This window comes from Sciurus carolinensis, chromosome 17 (assembly GCF_902686445.1).
Source record: "Sciurus carolinensis chromosome 17, mSciCar1.2, whole genome shotgun sequence".
Classification (NCBI taxonomy): Eukaryota; Metazoa; Chordata; class Mammalia; order Rodentia; family Sciuridae; genus Sciurus; species Sciurus carolinensis.
The window spans coordinates 9,807,428-9,821,938 of NC_062229.1; the positions used below are offsets into that span (position 1 = coordinate 9,807,428).

Genomic DNA, 14,511 nt, shown 5'->3' on the forward strand with positions numbered 1-14,511 from the left:
GAAACTTTTTGCATTCATAAAGTTTCACTCCTCTGTCTCCTAATCATGGCAATGACCATTTTACTATTAAATACAATGATTAATTAAAACCAAAAATAGAAAAAAATAATGTAAACAAAGAGGCTTGATTTATAGGTATACTTGTTTAGTTTTGCTGCCAGTTCCAACCTGCATTCCAAATTGATGTCAAAGCTCATGAGATTAGACTATTCTCTGGATTCTTCTTAGGGCACTTTTAATGTCCCTGTTGCTCAAGCTGTAAATGAAAGATTTCAGCATGGGTGTGACCACAGTGTACATCACTGAGGCCACCACACCCTTCCTGGGAGAATGTGAGGTAGCTGAATCAAGGTACACCCCAATGACTGTTCCATAAAATAAGCAAACAACTGAGAGGTGAGACCCACAAGTGGAGAAGGTTTTGTACTTCCCACCTGAGGATGGGTTTCTAAGAATGGATGAAACAATTTTGTAGTAAGAGAAAATGATTCCTGAGATGGGGAAAAATCCAAATATGACTCCAAAGACATGCATGACTATGTTGTTGGTAAAGGTATCAGTACAAGCAAGACTAAGGAGTTTAGAAGTGTCACAAAAGAAATTAGAAATTTCCACATTTTTGAAGTAGGAAAATCATAAGAGAATTAAATGGTGGAGCTGGGAGTCCAAAAGGCTAAATAAAAGAGACACCAAAACTAAGAAGCCACAGAGGTGAGTTCTCATGATGATAGAGTAATACAGAGGCTGACAGAAGGCCACATACTGGTCATAGGCCATCACAGTCAGAAGCATGTTATTCATATTTATAAAAAGGATAAAAAAAATACATCTGTCTCAGGCAGCCTACACAGGAGATGACTGTGCTCTGTGCCTGGATGTTCACCAGCACCTTTGGAACCATGGTGGTGGTGAAGCTGTTGTCAGCCAAGGACAGGTTGGAGAGGAAGAAGTACATGGGGGTGTGGAGGTGGGAGTCAGAGCTGACAGCCAGGATGATGAGCAGGTTCCCAAGCATGGTGACCAGGTACATGGACAGGAACAGTCCAAGAGGTTGGACTGCAGGTCTGGGTCATCTGAGAGTTCCTTGAGATGGAATTCTGAGACACGTCTTAGATTTAGTGCTTCTATATTGCTTGGACACCTTTTGAAATAGGAAATACTGTTTGGAAAGGAGATTCAAATGAACAAACATCCAATACCCTGTACATATTTTTAATTCAATTATTGATATGTATTCACATTTGATGTCCACACAACTTCAACAATGTTTATCATTTGTAATGAGTGCAAATTTCTGATCACTTTTCCTTTATTTTCCAGTTTTTCCTACCTTTCTATGCATGTGTACTTTTCAAATGTTATTTTTCAGTGATGTTAGGAGACCAAGAATATTAAAGGTAACTATTTCATGAATGCAGTAAAAAATAAAGTATTTCTTTTAAATAACACAGCTCTAAATATTCTTACTTCCTTGCAGAAAAAAATCCAATTAAAGGCAATTAAAATAGTTGAATACAACTTAATTTTCTAAGACAGTAGTATTTTCCTTAAGTCAGCATATTTATAAACATGATCTATGATTTAGGACACCGTTATCTAAACACTTAATCTATGTTGATAGGTCAAAGTCAGAAAATGTTATTATATGCCAGTTACCTCCTGGAAGTTATTCTTCATTATTGAATTTTCTAATTACTTTCCTTTGTGGATATAATTGAACACTCAAAATATGTGTTTCTTAAAAATCATTTAATATATGTCCTACTTTTTGCAGTGGTAGACATCAATATTTGGAAAAATGGTTTAGTTAAATGCATATACAACATCAATTACCACGAAGGTGACATTAGTGTACACTGCACTGATCAATGAATATGAAGTACTAAAATGTGAAGAAGCAGTTTTGAAATATTTTATACTGTTTTATTTTATCAACCCATTTCAGTCTCTGTAAAGTGCATCATGTGGAATACATATCTTTGATTTTTCCCTTTATTCTGTGTTCAATAACATCTTGTTCATACAGATAAATGGTTTCTGAAAGCTTTAGTGATGGTGAACATCAAAAAGCACATTTTGAGCTCTAAACTTATGACTGGTTAATTGCATTTCTGGTCAATTCTTCCTGATACATAATTGAAATTCTCTCACTTTCACTAACCATAAGTTTATTATTTTTTCTTCTTATATTGTGATTTTAAAGGGAAAAGGGGGATAAATTAAAAATATAAAGAATAATGAATAATGGCAGTTTCCTCATCTCTAAGACAGGGATAATATTACATAACTTAGAGGCTTTTTGTAAAAAATATTTTCTTTAATTCTTTAAATTTGCAAAGAGTATTGGGCTTTATTCTCATTTGTCATCATATCTATCTGTGGATATCTATAAATATCCAGATATCTGGCTTCAGAACAACAGATATTTAACCAGAGTGTCTGCATGGTGAAGTCCCTGATGGTCATTTCTTACACCAGGGTTAAGAACCCCTGCCTTAGGGTATTCCCTGGCATTTAATCAATGGTCCTTTAATATTAGCTTCTATCACCATCAATAATACCACTGCTTATGTGAACATATAAATTTTTAATAATATTTGCATAAAACTACTATTTGGTAGAGATTTGAATGATCTAGACATTTGAGTTCTTACTATCTCTTCCTGGATCCATTATCTTGTATACCTGTCCCCCAGAAGCAACCATAGTCATAAATTTGGTTTTTATTTTCCTCTCAATGTTACCATAGAAGTATTGATTTCGGTATCCATGAGCATTTTTCCTTCAAACTTACCTTAAAGTTTCTAAAGTTCATGTGAGCACTAATACCTATTGTCCCTGATATACACTAGTGTAAGAATGAGTTACTTTATATTAGGTAGAGGGGGGTGCAGGGAGGGCAAGGGGCATGTGGGAAGGAGTGATAGTCGAGTGAAACAGACATTATTACCTCATGTACCTGTACGACACGACTGCATGACTGATGTGATTCTGCAATTTCTATATGCCATGTTGGTGGGATACAGTTCTTTGACTTCCAATAATTGATGCATTTTCAATTTTAATATTAATTACCTACATTTTTTACTCCAATCAAATTGGTTATTATCAATTATATCATTTTCTTCTTCAGTCATACTAATACTACATTAGATTAGTAACAATCCTTCCACAATAACTCAAGAAAACATTTCATCTTGCATTGGGAATAATATTTCCATTTGTCACCAATAGAGGAGACAGTAAGCTGGAATAAGAGTTAGATAATGAAATTTTTAGTCCTGGATCTTGGAGTTGCCACTATATACAGAATGTGTGTAAAATACCTGTAAAACTCCCACATGTTAGGCAAGTACCCTACAACTGAGCTACACCCAGCAGCCACTTTGATATTTTTTATTCTTTCCATGTGCTAAGCAAGGTAGAGACTCTAAAGAATCAGAAATGGAGAGAGCTAGTCATTCTTGTCCAGATATATGGCATATACTTTTATAAATATAAATTGTCTCAAAATATGAACTGGAAAATGGAAACTTCAGGGAACACTATATTTTGTTTGAGTAGTATGAAGATTAACCATATAGTCAATAATTAATATAAATAATATCTAAATTTTATTTTGCATAGTTTAATACATCCATCACCTGTCAATCACATGGGAGCATCCATTATATTTTTATTATTAATTCATTGTATTATCAGTAAATCAACTCAGATAACAGTGTTGTCTCAGAAATACTAACAACCTGACCCTCTGAGAAGAAATAACACAATCAATAGATAGTGATCAACATCAAACAGTCAAGTGGAAGGCAGAGCCCACAGAATGGGAGAAAATCTTTGTCAGCTAGTCTTTTGACAGAAAGTTAATATCCAGAATTTATGAATAACTAAAAAAACTTAACACCATAACCCCCCAAATAACCTAATAACTAAATGGACAAATGAACTAAATACACATTTCTAAGAAAGAAGAAATACAGATGGTCAACAAATATGCGAAAAAATGCTCCACATCTTTAGCAATCAGGGAACTGCCAATCAAAACTACACTGATATTTCACCTTCCTCCAGTTAGAATTGCAATTGTCAAAAATACAAATAATGAAAAAGGCTGGCAAGAAGACAGGGGTGTTCCACTGTGTATATATACCACAGTTTCTTTATCCATTCATCTGTTGAAGGGCAACTAGGTAGGTTCCACAATCTAGTTATTGTGAACTGAGCTGCTATAAACATTGATGTGACTGTGCTACTGTAGTTTGCTGATTTTAAGTCCTTTGGGTATAAACCAAGGAGTGGGATAACTGGGTCAAAAGTTGGGTTCATTACAAGTTTACTATTCAGCCATAAAGAAGAATGATATTATGGCATTTGCAAATAAATGGATGGAATTGGAGAATATCATGCTAAGCGAAATAAGCCAAGCCCAAAAAACCAAAGGCCGAATGTTTTCCCTGATAAGTGGAAAATGATATAAAATGGGGGTGGGGGTGTGGGGAGTGACAGAAGAATGGGGGAACTGTAGATTATGTACAAGGAAATGAGAGGGAGGGGGTATGAAAAATGGTGGAATTAGACAGACATAATTACCCTATGTACATGCATGATTACACAAACAGTATGAATCTACATCGTGTACAACCATAGAAACAAATGATGTATCCCATTTGTGTACAATGAATCAAAATGCAGTCTGTAAAAAAATTAAAAGATAAATTTAAAAAACCAAAATAAAAAGGAAGACGGGGTAAAGGTGTACTCATACATTAGTGGTGGGACTGAAAATTAGTACAACCACTGTGGAAAGCAGTATGGTGATTCCCCAAAAGAATAGGACTGGCAGCACCATGTAACCCAGCAATCCCATTCCTTGGTATTTGTGCAAAACTGCTAAAATCAGTCTACTGTAGGATTTGGGCATATCTGTGTTGGTAGCAGTGCAATTTGCAGTAGCCAAGTTATGAAACTGGATCAGGTATCTGTCAACAGATGAGTGGGTCTAGAAAATGTGGTATATATACACAGTGGAGTTTTATTCAGTCATAAAAAGAAAGAAATTGTGTAATTTGCTGGCAAATGTGTGAAAGGAGAACTTTGTGCTATGTGAAATAAGGGACTCAAAAAGTCAAGGATCAAATGTCTTCTCTCATATGTGGAAGTTGGAGAAAAGAGAGAAGTGAAAAAGGGTCCTCAGCAAAACAGAAGGGAGGACAGTGCAATAGAGGAATGGGCTCAAAATGGAAGAGGAGGGGGAGAAAGCATGCTCCTGGGGAAGAAACCTGACCAAATGATGCTGAGCGCATGTACAAAGGCACCTCAATGACTACCGCTTTGGGGTAGAATTAAAATGCACCAATTTAAAAAAATAGTAGTGAGACCATTAAAGTGAAGATACAGAATCAAGGGGAAGGAGAAAGAAAGGAGAGGTCCTGGGGAAAGAAATGGACCAAATTTTGTTTTGTGCATGCATGAATACATCACAGTGAGTTGGATTGTGAGGTATAAGTATAATACACCAATAAAAGCATGTAAAAATGCAGCCGTCAGTTTCCAGGTGTGCAGTAACCTTTCTCATTATTTCCCGATATTCAGAGAGCATTAGGCAGAGGTCCAGAGGCCCTAACCACTGGCACATCTGTTTTAAAACTCTTTCCAGTTTCTTGTGCAGGAATGAAACCAAGAACTGGCATTTCTCTGTTTGAGACTGAGTGGACCGGTGGCAAGGAGGAAGGAAGACAGGGACGGTACCAGAGTATCCTGGGGAGAGGTCTGTGTTGCATTTTTATGTGCCCGTTTTCTGTGATCTATGCCCATGGTCTAGAGCTACTCCTCCTGTGTTGGATGTTGCCTTCATGTCACTTCTCTCTCTTTGACCCACCGGGAACGCCCTCGGTGAAAAGAAGAGTGAACAAAGTGTCACTTTTGGTGACAGGGGTTGAAATGGCAGGCGAGTGGTCAAGGGAACAGCCTGCTAGGATTCTCCTGCCAAGAAGCCCCGTGTCCCTATTCAGATGGCCTGAATCAAACACAGATTTACTCATCTCTACCAAACAACCTGGCAATTTTTTCATAAATATAATGTACTCTTTTCTCTATATATAATATTGTGGACACGTGTAACTAAAGGAAGATGATGTGGAGACTGCAGATGAGATGAACCAAGCTGCATAAAACACAAAGCTCTGAGCCTGGCATTGAGGAAGCCCTCAGTATTGCATCACAATGCTGTGTGTGCTGCTAGTTCCTTCCATAACTTAGGATCTCCTTTACAATGATCTTGGATTGCTGAGGAAAGTTTGGGGGACCCTCTTTCTGCTACAGTGATGAAGTGCCTTTTGGAAGTAGAGCCCGTGGAGGTGGAAAGCAGAGTTTGAATTGGAATTTTACCCTCACCATAACCAAGAATATAAAAACCAGACCTCATAACTCCATTTTTACACACTGATATGCTTCCATCTGGCCACCCAGAGTATCATATTTGTCCTGAAATGAAACAACATTTCTGACAGTCCTTCTTCAATCCAGTGTCTCCCTCAGAATTTACGGGGTTAAGTTGCTTCTCAGTTGGCTCATGAGCAAAGACTGAGAACCCAAAGAAACTCCTTAACAAGATTTCTGTGAAGATTCAGAATTATTGCTCAAGACTGATAGGAACACAGGGTCAGGTAGGAGCTTCCTGCTGCAGACAACCATGGGAGGAGGAGATGCAGGTATGGAGCCCCCTGAACTAGAACTACCAAACACAAGAGCTTGAGATATAGGCTGATTCATTTTAATGAACTTAGAGGTTCCATACACAGAGCTCATAATTGGTCAAGTTGCTCTGTTATCCTAATCTCTAAAGAGGAAGAAAAAGAAGTAGAAAAAATGAAAGTCTCCAAGGTTATGGTCTCCTTCTCTATTCAAGGAAGCTCTGGGATATTGTTCACTCATTTCACTTCTTTTTTTTTGTTTTGTTTTGTTTTGTTTTATTATTTAAACAAATGGGATACATGTTGTATCTCTGTACATGGCGTAAAGGCATACCATTTGTGTAATCATAAATTTACATAGGGTAATATTGTTTGATTCATTCTGCCATTTTTTCCCTTCCCCCACCCCTCCCACCCGTCCCCTCCCTCTATACAGTCCTTCCTTCCTCCATTCCTGCCCCCTCCCTAAACCCAACTCCAACCACAACACTAACCCCTCCCAACCCCCATTATGTGTCATCATCCACTTATTAGTGATATCATTCTTCCTTTGGTTTTTTGAGATTGGCTTATCTCACTTAGCATGATATTCTCCAGTTTCATCCATTTTCCTACAAATGCCATAATTTTATCATTCTTTATGGCTGAGTAATATTCCATTGTATATATATATACCACATTTTCTTTATCCATTCATCAATTGAAGGACATCTAGGTTGGTTTCACAATCTGGCTATTGTGAACTGAGAAGCTATGAACATTGATGTGGCTGTATCTCTGTAATATGCTGATTTTAAGTCCTTTGGGTATAGGCCAAGGAGTGGGAGAGCTGGGTCAAATGAACTTTCCATTCCAAGTTTTCTAAGGAGTCTCCACACTGCTTTCCAGAGTGGCTGCACTAATTTGCAGCCCCACCAGCAATGCATGAGTGTACCTTTCTCACCACATCCTCGCCAACACCTGTTCTTGCTTGTATTCTTGATAATTGCCATTCTAATTGGGGTGAGATGGAATGTTAGGGTGGTTTTGATTTGCATTTCTCTTATTACTAGAGATGCTGAACATTTTTCCATATGTTTGTTGATTGCTTGTAGATCTTCTTCTGTGAAGTGTCTATTCATTTCCTTAGCCCATTTGTCGATTGGATTATTTACATTCTTGGTGTAGAGTTTTTTGAGTTCTTTATAGATTCTGGAGATTAGTGCTCTATCTGAACTATGATTGTCAAAGATTTTCTCCCACTCTGTAGGCTCTTTCTTTACATTGCTGATAGTGTCCTTTGCTGAGAGAAAGCTTTTTAGTTTGAATCTATCCCAGTTATTAATACTTGCTTTTATTTCTTGTGCTGTGGGAGTCCTGTTGAGGAATTCTGGTCCTAAGCCAACATGTTGAAGCTCTGGACCTACTTATTCTTCTGTAAGATGCAAGGTCTCTGGTCTGATTCTGAGATCCTAAATCCATTTCGAGTTTAGTTTCATGCATGGTGAGAGATAGGGGTTTAGTTTCATTCTGTTGCATATGGATTTCCAATTCTCCCAGCACCATTTGTTGAAGAGGCTATCTTTTCTCCATTGCATATTTTTGGAATCTTTGTCTAGTATGAGAAAATTGCATTTATTTGGGTTTGTGTCCGTGTCCTCTATTCTGTACCATTGATCCACCTTTCTATTTTGGTACCAATACCATGCCATTTTTGTTACTATTGCTTTGTAGTAGAGTTGAAGATCTGGTATTGTGATACCTCCTGCTTCACTCTTTCTGCCAAGGATTGCTTTAGCTATTCTGGGTTTTTTATTCTTCCAGATGAATTTCATAATTGCTTGCTCTATTTCTGTAAGGTACATCATTGGGATTTTATTTGGAATTGCATTGAATCTGTATAGCACTTTTGGTAGTATGGCCATTTTGACAAAACTAATTCTTCCTATCCAAGAACATGGGAGATCTTTCCATCTTCTAAGGTTTTCTTGAATTTCTTTCTTTAGTGTTCTGTAGTTCTCATTGTAGAGGTCTTTCACCTCTTTTGTGAGATTGATTCCCAAATATTTTATTTTTTTTGAAGCTATTGTGAATGGGGTAGTTTTCCTAATTTCTCTTTCTGAAGATTCATCGCTTATGTATAAAAATGCTAGATTTATGTGCATTGATCTTATATCCCACTACTTTACTGAATTCACTTATGAGATCTAAAAGTTTTCTGGTGGAATTTCCTGGTTCCTCTTAGTATACAATCATATCATCAGCAAATGGTGATAGTTTGAGTTCTTCTTTTCCTATTCGTATCCCTTTAATTTCATTGGTCTGTCTAAGTGCTCTGGCTAGAGTTTCAAGGACGATATTGAATAGAAGTGGTGAAAGAGGGCATCCCTGACTTGTTCCAGTTTTTAGAGGGAATGCTTTCAGTTTTTCACCATTTAGAATGATATTAGCCATGGGCTTAGCGTAGATGGCCTTTACAATGTTAAGGAATGTTCCCACTATCCCTATTTTTTCTAGTGTTTTGAGAAAGAAGGGGTGCTGTATTTCATCGAATGCTTTTTCTGCATCTATCAAAATAATCATGTGATTCTTGACTTTAAGTCTATTGATATGGTGAATTACATTTATTGATTTCCTGATGTTGAACCAACCTTTCATCCCTAGGAAGAAACCCACTTGATCATGGTGCACTATCTTTTTAATATATTTTTGTATGCGATTTGCTAAAATTTTGTTTAGAATTTTTGCATTGGTGTTCATTAAGGATATTGGTCTGAAATTTTCTTTCCTTGATGTGTCTCTGTCTGGTTTAGGAATCAGGGTAATATTGACTTCATAGAATGATTTTAGGAGGGTTCTCTCCTCTTTTATTTTATGGAATACTTTGAGAAGTATTGGAATGAGCTCTTCTTTAAAGGTTTTGTAGAACTCGGCTGAGAACCCATCTGGTTCTGGACTTTTCTTTGTTGGTAGGCTTTGATGACTTCTTGTATTTCATTACTTGAAATTGGTCTATTTCAATTATGTATGTCCTCCTCGTTCAGTTTAGGCAATTCATATGTCTCTAGAAACCTGTTGATGTCTTCAAAATTTTCTATTTTGTTGGAGTATAGGTTTTCAAAGTAGCTTCTAATTATATTTTGTATTTCAGTCATGTCTGTTGTGATATTTCCTTGTTCATTCTGAATTTTAGTGATTTGGGTTTTCTCTCATCTTCTCTTTGCTAGTGTGGCTAAAGGTTTATCAATTTTGTTTATTTTTTCGAAGAACCAACTATTTATTTTGTCAATTTTTTGTATTGTTTCTTCTGTTTCAATTTCATTGATTTCAGCTCTGATTTTGACTATTTCCTGTCTTCTACTACTTTTGGTGTTGGTCTGTTCTTCTTTTTCTAGGGCTTTGAGCTGTAGTGTTAGGTCATTTATTTTTTGAGTTTTACTTCTTTTATTAAATGTGATCCTTCAAATAAATCTTCCTTAAGTACTGCTTTCATAGTGTCCCAGAGATTTTGATATGATGTTTCTTTGTTCTCGTTTACCTCTAAGAATTTTTTAATTTCCTTCCTAATATCTTCTGTTTTCCATTCATCATATAATAACATATTGTTTAATCTCCAGGTGTTGGAGTAGTTTCTGTTTTTTACTCTTTCATTTATTTCTAACTTCAATCCATTATGATCTGATAGAATACAAGGTAGTGTCTCTATCTTCTTGTATTTGCTGACATTAGCTTTGTGGCATAATATATGGTCTATTTTAGAGAAGGATCCATGTGCTGCTGAGAAGAAAGTGTATTCGCTCTTGGTTGGATGGTATGTTCTATGAATGTCTGTTAAGTCTAAATTATTGATTGCGTTATTGAGATCTATGGTTTCTTTGTTCAATTTTTGTTTGGAAGATCTGTCTAGTGGTGAGAGAGGCGTGTTAAAATCACCTAGTATTATTGTGTTATGGTCTATTTTGTTTCTAAAATTGTGAAGGATTTGTTTAACATACATGGATGAGCCACTGCTTGGGGCATAGATGTTTATGATTGTTATATCTTGCTGATTTGTGCTTCCCTTAAGCAGTATGAAATGTCCTTCTTTATACCTTATGACTAACTTTGGCTTGAAGTCCACATTATCTGAAATGAGGATGGATACTCCAGCTTTTTTGCTGAGTCCATGTGCATGGTATGTTTTTCCCCATCCTTTCACCTTTAGTCTATGGGTATCTCTTTCTATGAGGTGAGTCTCTTGCAGGCAACATATTGTTGGATCTTTCTTTTTAATCCAATCTGCCAGTCTATGTCTTTTGATTGATGAATTCAGGCCATTAACATTCAGGGTTATTATTGAGATATGATTTGTATTCCCAGTCATTTGGTTCATATTTAAAATTTTTGACACATCTTGGTTCCTCCTTTTTTGACAGTTCCTTTAGGATAATTCCTCCCTTTGCTGATTTGCTTCTTTGTTTTTTATCTCTTCCTCATGGAATATTTTGCTGAGAATGTTCTGTAATGCTGGCTCTCTTTTTGTAAATTCTTTTAGCTTTTGTTTATCATGGAGTGATTTTATTTCATCATCAAATTTGAAGGTAAGTTTTGCTGGGTATAAGGTTCTTGGTTGGCATCCATTTTCTTTCAGAGCTTGAAAAATGTTGTTCCAGGCCCTTCTAGCTTTTAGGGTCTGGATTGAAAAATCTGCTGATATCCGTATTGGTTTCCCCCAGAATGTAATTTGGTTCTTTTCTCTCACACTCTTTAAAATTCTGTCTTTATTTTGTATGTTAGGTATTTTCATTATAATGTGCCTTTGTGTGGGTCTGCTGTAATTTTGTGTATTTGGAGTCCTGTAAGCCTCTTGGACTTGATTTTCCATTTCATTCTTCAGATTTGGGAAATTTTCTGATATTAGTTCATTGAATAGATTGTTCATTCCTTTGGTTTGTTTCTCTAAGCCTTCCTCAATCCCAATAATTCTCAAATTTGGCCTTTTCATGATATCCCATAGTTCTTGGAGATCCTGTTCATAATTTCTCACCATCTTCTCTGTTTGTTCAACTTTGTTTTCGAGGTTAAATATTTTGTCTTCAATATCTGAAGTTCTGTCTTCCAGGTGTTCTATCGCATTGGTTATGCTTTCTATGGAGTTCTTAATTTCGTTTATTGTTTCCTTCATTTCAAGGATTTCTGTTTGTTTTTCTTTTCAATATCTCGAACTCTTTATTGAAATGATCTTTTGCTTCCTGAATTTGCTCTGTTAACTGTCGATTGGTGCGATCATTCAATGCCTGCATTTGCTCTTTCATCTCATCGTTTGCTTCCCTAATCATTTCAATTATGTACATTCTGAACTCCCTTTCTGTCATTTCTTCTGCCATCCTGTCATTGGATTTTATTGATGTAACACCTAGATTTGTTTGGGGCATTTTCTTCCCTTGTTTTCTCATATTGTTCAGGAATCAGTAGGTCATTAAGATATTGCAGATTTCCTCTATCAACTTATAATGTCCCTGAAGATTGCTAGTATATCCCCTCTTATCCTTCAGTAGCCTGAAGTCTTGGAGGAAGTTGATAATGGGGAGCTCCACGAATAAGCTGCCTCTCTAGGGGTGATGACCCTCAGGTGGCGTATATTCCCTGCTTCTGGGCAGAGGTGCCTCCACTTGTTGACCAATGGTCATCCAATGGGGAACTAGACTGCGGGCTTAGGCAAGGCCTGTTTGTGCCTGTGTCTCTGGTTTTACCGTCCCTGTGGGAGAATCTCCTCCAGCAGGGAAGACTCACTCGGTGGTGACATCTAACTGGTCAGTTCCCCTCCTAGAGGTTCCCCTCAATCTTCAACTACCGCCTGGGCTGGGCTGTCTTCCTCTGCAACGTTCCCAGGGGCCCATACCTACGTCCTGGGCCTGGGAGCCTCATCCTCCGCAGGCGAGTCTCTTTAGGCTGCCTCTCCCAGAGAATCTGCCCGCAGCCCTGGAAAGTTCACTCCACCCCTTGGCGTGTCTCTGTGCAGCTCTTCCAGCAAGAAGCCACCTAGCTCCTGGGACTCTGCTCTGCACCTTATTGCCTGGCTATGTGGCCCCTCCTCTGAGCTGCCACCTGGGGCCTCGTACAATATCTCCGAGACCCAGAGGCCCGCCACACACCTCCTCCCCAGACAGCTGCCCGGTTTCCAACACAGTCACTCGGAGTCCAAGCAACTCACTTCACGTCTCCTCCTCCTGCTAACTGCCCATAGCCCTAGGCAGTCACTCCAAGTCCAAGTGACCCGCCCTGTTCCTCCTCCTCCTCCTCCGGGTAGCCCCCTGGTTGTTCAGGAGCGGTGGCTCCGAGACCAAGTGACCCACTGCACTCCTCCTCCAGGCAGGCCACCGGTGTTCAGGATCGGTCGCTTTTAGTCCAATCAACTCACCACTTGCCTCCTCCTCTGGCAACTGCCTGTAACTCTGATGCAGTCACTCCTAGACCAAGTGACCCACCGCTCTCCTCCTCCAGGCAGGCCACTGGTGTTCTGGAGCAGTCGTTCTAAGTTCAAACAGCTCGCCACGCAGCTCCTCCTCTGGCAACCGCCTGTGGCTCTGATGCAGTCACTCCTAAACCAAGCGACCCACCTCGCTCCTCCTCTTCCTCTGGGCAACCCCCCAGTGTTCAGAAGCGGTTGTTCTGAGTCCAAACAGCTCGCCACGCAGCTCCTACTCAGGCAGCCACCCAGAGCCCCAGTGGTTGCTCCAAGTCCAAGCGCTGTGCTGATCCGCCTCCTCTATGATGATCCCAGTTGTCTGTGTTTACCGCTCCAGTTGGGGGAGGGGTGTCTCACCAAGCAACTCTACTTCACAATGTTCCCTGGGTTCCGGGGCTACCACCCCATCCAGGACGCCTCCCCAATGGGAGAGACTCACCCAGCGGCTTTGAGTTGGTCCCAAGTCTCTCACTATCTCCTCTTTTGAATCTTGCGTCCTGGAGCAACATGAAATGCAGCTGCCCTCTAGTCCACCATCTTGAAAACCTCCAAGAGATAGAGATTCTGCATGTTGTCTTCCAGGTGTTTTGTCCAGCTGTAGGCCACAGCACATACATATATTGGTAGCCTCCATAAAGCACATTATCCATCTTTATCCATGAAAATTATTCCCATTGTAGAGATGAGAAAACACAGGTTTCTGGACATTAAATGGTAACTCAGCAGCACACAGAGATCTACCCAGAGACATAACTATATAAAATTCCTTCAAAGCTTCTCAAAGGTTGGTTAGTTCTTGATATGAGGATGTTGATCTGGAGAAATATTATTTTCTTCCCATTTTGAAGATAATGCCATTTCCTGCTGCTCAAAAACCAGGCCTGTTCCCTGGGGATGTTCAGCACCCCCACAACAGAACAACCGGGGAGTATAAAAAGTGAGAGTGAATCCTAGTACTCAATCATTTCATTTCTTTTCCTTGTTTTGAAAGGCCCATTTGCATGTATTTCCATTTTTTGTGCAAAATATACAGGAAACAACTTCCATTGTTGCTTAGTTTATGTGTATAGTTCAGTAGTATCAATTACATTCACTTTATTATTTAACCATTACCATCATCCATTTCCAGAAAATTTTCATCTTGCCAAACTGAAAATTTATATTCTTTTCCACAACTACCAATTTATCCTGATCTCAGACCCTGGCAAATGCAACACTATTATAAAACATCATGAGCATACAGTGTACAAAGTAATGTAAACAGGGAGAAGGAATACATATGTTGAGGTTAGCTTTTGCTGATGTTTTTCTAGACTACGTTCTAACTAGATGCTGCAGGTCCTGAGATTGGACTGTTCTGCTCTGTGTCCTCAGGTCTCAGCACAGGAG

General features: G+C 38.7%; 1 pseudogene; it reads right to left on the reverse strand.

Moving 5' to 3' along the window:
- Positions 1-201: 201 nt before the first annotated feature.
- LOC124967999 (olfactory receptor 18-like) lies at positions 202-3,011 on the reverse strand (annotated as a pseudogene).
- Between the last annotated feature and the right edge of the window lie 11,500 nt (positions 3,012-14,511).